Below are 6,000 nucleotides of genomic sequence, written 5' to 3'. Positions count from 1 at the left end.
AGAAATATTGGACTACCAAACTGAAGATCTATAGAACTGTGGTGCGGACCTTGTTGTATTTCTGTGAAACCTGGACAGACTACTAGCACCATGCTAGGAAACTGAATTGTTTCCATTTGAATTTGTTTTAAGAAGATTCTGAAGATCACCTGGCAGAAGACACCAGACACTCAGGTTCTTTCTCAAATGAAATTACCAAGTATTCAAATTCTACTATAGAGACACAACTCTGATAGACTGGCCACATTGTTCAAATGCCAAATGTATTTGTCAAAAAGACTATTTTATGCCAAAAAATCTTACACAGGGCAAATGCTCACATGGTGGTCAGTAAAAGCAATATATGGCTATTCTTAAGTTTCTCTTAAGATCTTTGGAATCTAAAACTCAAATAATATCTTTAATAAAAATAAATTTAAAAAAAAAGATCTTTGGAATTGATTTCATGACATGGGAGACACAGGCTCAGGACTGCCTAGCATGACATGCCCTCATCAGAGAAAATGCTGTGCTCTATGAAAAAAGGAGAATTGAAGTAGCTTGAAAGAAGCATAAGGTGTGCAATTTTAGAGAATCCTCCCCAGATGTACACATGGATTATTTGTGCCTGACCTGAGCTTGTATTGTGATCTGCTCAACCCAGTTGGATACTCTGTAACTTGACACTAACATAGTGATGCCTCTGTGGTCCTCTTCAAGAAGGAAGGACAATAATCAATCATGTATACATTAGAAACATGGCTAATGCATAAATGTTTTGCATAACTTTGAATGTATATTATCATATTTCTTACCTTCTTAATGGGTGAGGGAAAAGGGGAGAGAGGGAGAGAATTTGGAATTCCAAAAATATTTTAAATAGGGGCGGCTAGGTGGCACAGTGGATAGAGCACCAGCCCTGGAGTCAGGAGTACCTGAGTTCAAATCCGGCCTCAGATACTTAATAATTACCTAGCTGTGTGGCCTTGGGCAAGCCACTTAACCCCCTTTGCCTTGCAAAAACTAAAAAAAAAAATTTAAATAAATGTTAGAAAATTAAAGAGAAAAATCTCTCTTCCCCTCCCTCAACACCCTACCCCTTTCCCAGTTTACTCCTTTCCTTCTAATTTTGATGCACTGGTCTTGTTTGTGAAAAAAAAAAAGAAAATTATCTACTATTAACTCCATGTTCCTCTCTTTTGTTTGATCATACATTCTTCTTCAAAGAAATTTTTAAACAAGAATCCCTAGCCAAAAAAGATAATTATTTATTTATGATTTTTGCAAGGCAAATGGGGTTAAGTGGCTTGCCCAAGGCCACACAGCTAGGTAATTATTAAGTGTCTGAGGCCGGATTTGAACTCAGGTACTCCTGACTCCAGGGCTGGTGCTCTATCCACTGCACCACCTAGCTGCCCCTAAAGATAAGTATTTAAAAGAATTGATACTTGAGGATGATTAGAGGAGAGGTTGGAGGGATGGGGTGGTAGTAGTGGTGATGCAGTGGTCTTCACCAGATCTGTGCCAGGCTACTCTTGGTTCACTTGTGGAGCTTCTGATGGTAGCCAGTTGGACACATACCATTATGGGCTTTTGTCAGAAGAGAAAATAATGTGTGGATGCAGGCTCCTTCAGAAGGAGACTGGCATGGCATCCAGTACAGGCTACTTGCACCTGTGGGGAGGAGCAAGGCTGCTAGTACTAACTTCCAGGCAGCTTCCCCAGCTTGGGTATGGAGTACTGGGCCATTTGCAGGGACTGTGTTGCCAGGCAGCTTTTGCTGCTACTATTGCCCAGTCAGTGGGCAAGTGGTTCAGTGCCAGGCTGGACTTTGTGCTGTTGGGACCCAGACCTGGGGCCCTTGGAGTGGGACATGGGCAAGTGACAGAAACTGTGGAATGTGTATGACAGCCAAGATAATAAGGATAACGATCAGAGGGCAGTGCTGAGGACTGGGCTGGGACCAGCAGGGTCTCCGGGAATGGGGAGCAGGAGGGCCAAGTCACCAATGCCCTAACACACATGATGATCCCAGAGATCTTCCCTTATGTGCCACTCATAGCAATCACCAGCAACCCTGTGTTCCCATGCTTCATTAAAATCATTGAAGTTAAAAAAAGAAATTAGTTGAGTTTCTAAGAAGGAAAGTTGGTCTTGCCCAGTCTTATGCCAGTGTCTATCTAAGGACAGATGACAAAACAATGAGTCTGATGTGGTAGATGATTGGAATAAAATTTGCCACATGGGTACTTTTGTCACCATTCATGAAATGCTGCACCTCAGGGACAAGTTGCATATGATAGTCATGTTACACAGAAGGATTCAAATAATCAAAAAACTAGAGACTGAGAAACTTGAGCTAGAAAATAAATAGAAAAGGTGGAAAAAAATCCAAAGGATCCAGAAAGGAGGCAGAGGAGGAACAAGCACCAAGGACCAAATGGTGAGTCTGGTGATAGAACCTGCCACCAGTTCTGGAGATGAAGTAGAAAATATAGTCATGAAAACTTCCAAATCAATGAAGAAGTGAAAACCCTTATTGCAGAAACTGTGAAGACATTTTGGGATGTCATTGCTTTGAATCCCCTCTATAAAGAGTGTCATTCAGATGATGCAGATTGTGTAGAGACTTCTGGACAATACCATTTTCTTTAGTGACATGGGAGCAGCACTGACAGGAGCCACATCTTAGAAACTATAGGATGCCCTGGAAGAAACAAATATTTGAAGCCCTCTCTCTTCTCAAAAAAGAACTTGCACTGAACAAACTGCAACAGTTTCTGGGCCAGGAAGGAAAAAAATCAACTTGCTGTTCCCAAGCACATCATGCAAGTGATCAACAAGGAGACGAGAAAATTGGGCTTCTTAGACAATCATTCCAAAGATTTCAGTGTCACCCAAAATTACTTGAACTGGTTGACATCCATACTCGGGGGAAATGTAGCAATGAGAATTTAGATCTGGACAGAGCTAAAGCAGTCCTGGGGGGAAGATCATTATGGCATGGAGGATGTCAAGAAGTGCATCTTAATTTCTTGCTGTGAGTCAATTCTGAGGATCAACAGAAGGGAAGAACCTTTGTCTCTATGACTTTCCAAGAGTGGGCAAGACAGGCATTGCTCTCTCCATTGCAAGAGTTTAGAATAGAGAATATTTCCAGTTCAATGTTGTAGGCATGACTGACATGGCAGAAATCAAGGGACACAGTAGAATATATGTTAGGGCCATGCTAAAAATGATCATCCAGTATCTCAAGAGGACCCATATGAAAATCCCCCTAATTCTAATAGATGGTGTGGATAACATCGGACAGAGCTACAAGGGATGCCCCTCTTCTTCACTGTTTGAGTTTCTGGATCCAGAGCAAAACCCCAGCTTCCTGGACCACTACCTAGAGATCTCAGTGAATCTGTCCATGGTTCTATTTATCCGTACAGCCAATGTTATAGAAACCATGCTTGATCCTGTGAGAAATAGGATGGCGATGATCAATGTCTCTTGTAATGTGACCCAGGAGAAAATTGCCATTGCAGAGCAGTAGCTGCCCCCTCATGCCCAAGTCCTGTGGATCTGGATGAAGTCAAGGTTAAGATTTCATCAATATTTCTGGGAAAGTACTGCAGAAGCAGGTGAAGAAATTGTTTAAAAAAAACTTGTCTATATGATAATCAGTGGGGAAATGGAGATTGTGGAAGTAATACCAGGGAACCTACAGGACTTTGTAGGGAAGTACAATCCCCAAGGATGGCCCCAGTGCAGGCAGCACCATTGTCACTGCACTGCTTTCCTTGGCCATGAACCAGATCATTCAGCAGAACTTGACCATGTTAGGGGAGGTGTCCCTCACTGGCAAGATCCTTCCTATGGGGGTCATTAAGGAGAAGACCACTGCAGCCAAAAGAGCAGGGGTCACCTGTGTCATCCTCCCTGTAGAGAACAAGATGGATTATTATGACCTTGCAGACTATATCACTGAAGGCCTGGAAGTGCACTTTTTGAAGAAGGGATCTTTAACATTGTCTTTCCCCGAGAGGAAACTGAGGAATGATGAATTTTTCAGAATTTAGCTAAACAAATTATAGAGGGCAGACAACTTGGATAGAAGGTTTAAGGATCAGTAATGCTGATAGGTAGTTGAGATAACCCACTGATGGTGGTTTAATACATAGCATGAAAGTCTAGCTTTTCTTTGTTTCCTTGTAGATTTTCTTTTGTTCTTTATTGTGTACCTTTTACTTATTTTTCCCTTATCCTTCCCCCTGCCCCCCCCCACTCTGCCCCAAAGAAGGCTAGATATGTAAGGGGATAATAGATAGAGTATGTGGCCATGAGGAGTTCATCCTGAGAGTCATTGAGACCTGGGACAACAGGAAGGTCCATACCAGAGTGCTCTGAACTCAGGAAGGAGCTCTGGCCCTTCTCTCTCTTTGTTCTCCTGCCTTTCATCCTTATCTTGTTGAATATTCTCAGGAAGGACCTTTTGTCCTTATCCCTCTGCCTTTCATCCTCATATAGTTCAACTGTCCCAGGAAGGAGTTCTGGTACTTATCTCTCTTTATCTTGTTAAAGATTCCACATTTTTCCAGGATACAGACCTTTTGTGGCATGCCCCTTATACTTCCACAGGCCTGGAGATAAGGGATGCTGATACAAGGGGACTAGGCTTATATATACCCTTATTTCAACTATGTAAGTCAGAGATGTAGCATATACCTGCAATAAACTCCTTGCTTATCTCTCACTGGCTGACTGACTTTCATTATTGAACATGCGGGACATGTCCGGTGGAGCTCCCCGAAGAGTTGTGTGAAATAAACTGAGACCCGGCTGCCCAGAGTGGACCGCAACAGAATTGGCGTCCAACGAGGGACTAAAGGTAAGGGCAGGAAAGAGAACCGGGACCTTGTCAGTAGGACAAGAAGATAGTGAAAGTACCTTCGCTACTTGAATAGGCGGGGAAGATGGGTAATAGGTTCCCATGGTTAAGCCAGAGGAAAGTGAAATTTGGGCCAGACAGTTATACAAAGTTATCAAGAAACAAGGGATTACTATACAACTAAAAGATTCATGGACATTCATTGAAAAAATACAGACTATATCACCATGGGCCCAGAATATAGAAATAACAAAAGATAAATGGCAGGTAATAGGAGAACAGATGACTAGCTATAAATAAGAATGCCCTGATTATCTTAAAGAACTAGATTTCTTGATAATTAGTATAGTGAAAAATGCTTTTGAGGGAATGGAGCGACATTTCTCTATAGAAAGCCAAACAGACAGTAAAACTATATTAAAAAAAGAAAAGAAAAGAAAAGAAAAGAAAGAAAAGAAAAGAAAAGAAAAGAAAAGAAAAGAAAATCAATAAAGTTGTACAGGAGGATGAAATTTGGCCTCCTCCTCCCCTACCAGCTCCTTCTTACTAGTTTAAGAAAGAATCTCCCCTCACGGCATTCCTGAGATGTCAGGGATTTGCCATTGGTCTGTGTTTGTGGATATGTGTTGAGATTGTCAGTTTGGAAAATTCTGTTGTGTTTGTGTAAACTGTGCTTGTGCCTTGTCTGTCTTTATGTGTTTAGATTGTCTGTTTACTTGTGTGTTCGGGTTCTTCTATTGATTTGCTAGATGGGGAGAAAAGTTCCCCTAAAATTGTCCTTGGGTTGCCTCATTTAAATTGCTGTTCTTTGTTATTCTGACATCTAATGCCCTCACTGGCTCTCCCCTTGAGCCTGCTTTCTGTGAGTAATCTGATCCCCCTCCTCTTCCAGGATTTTTTGTTTTTATTTTTAAAAAAAGGAATGGATTCTGATGTTAAATTGAGGCCAAACTACTCACCCTGTTATTTTACTATTATGAGGAGCCCCCCCCCAATTCCTTTTTATGTTCCCTTCTCTTTCTCATTCTCCTTGATTCTGTGCTGCCGGTGTGTTTCCCCCTCCCTCCCACTTTCAGGAGGGAGAGCTACTTCAGGAAGAATTAGTAAAGTAAGTGTTAAAAAGGACATTGAAGTTAAAGAAACAG

The 6,000-nt window shown here is 41.7% G+C and overlaps 1 pseudogene; it reads left to right on the top strand.

Annotated features, from left to right (window-relative positions):
- The first annotated feature begins 2,001 nt into the window (after positions 1-2,001).
- On the top strand, positions 2,002-3,856 carry LOC141489321 (lon protease homolog, mitochondrial pseudogene; annotated as a pseudogene).
- Positions 3,857-6,000: the final 2,144 nt, after the last annotated feature.

This window comes from Macrotis lagotis, chromosome 5, assembly GCF_037893015.1.
Source record: "Macrotis lagotis isolate mMagLag1 chromosome 5, bilby.v1.9.chrom.fasta, whole genome shotgun sequence".
NCBI lineage: Eukaryota > Metazoa > Chordata > Mammalia > Peramelemorphia > Peramelidae > Macrotis > Macrotis lagotis.
Note: the sequence above shows the minus strand (reverse complement) of the source record. Positions and strands in the feature narration are given on the sequence as shown.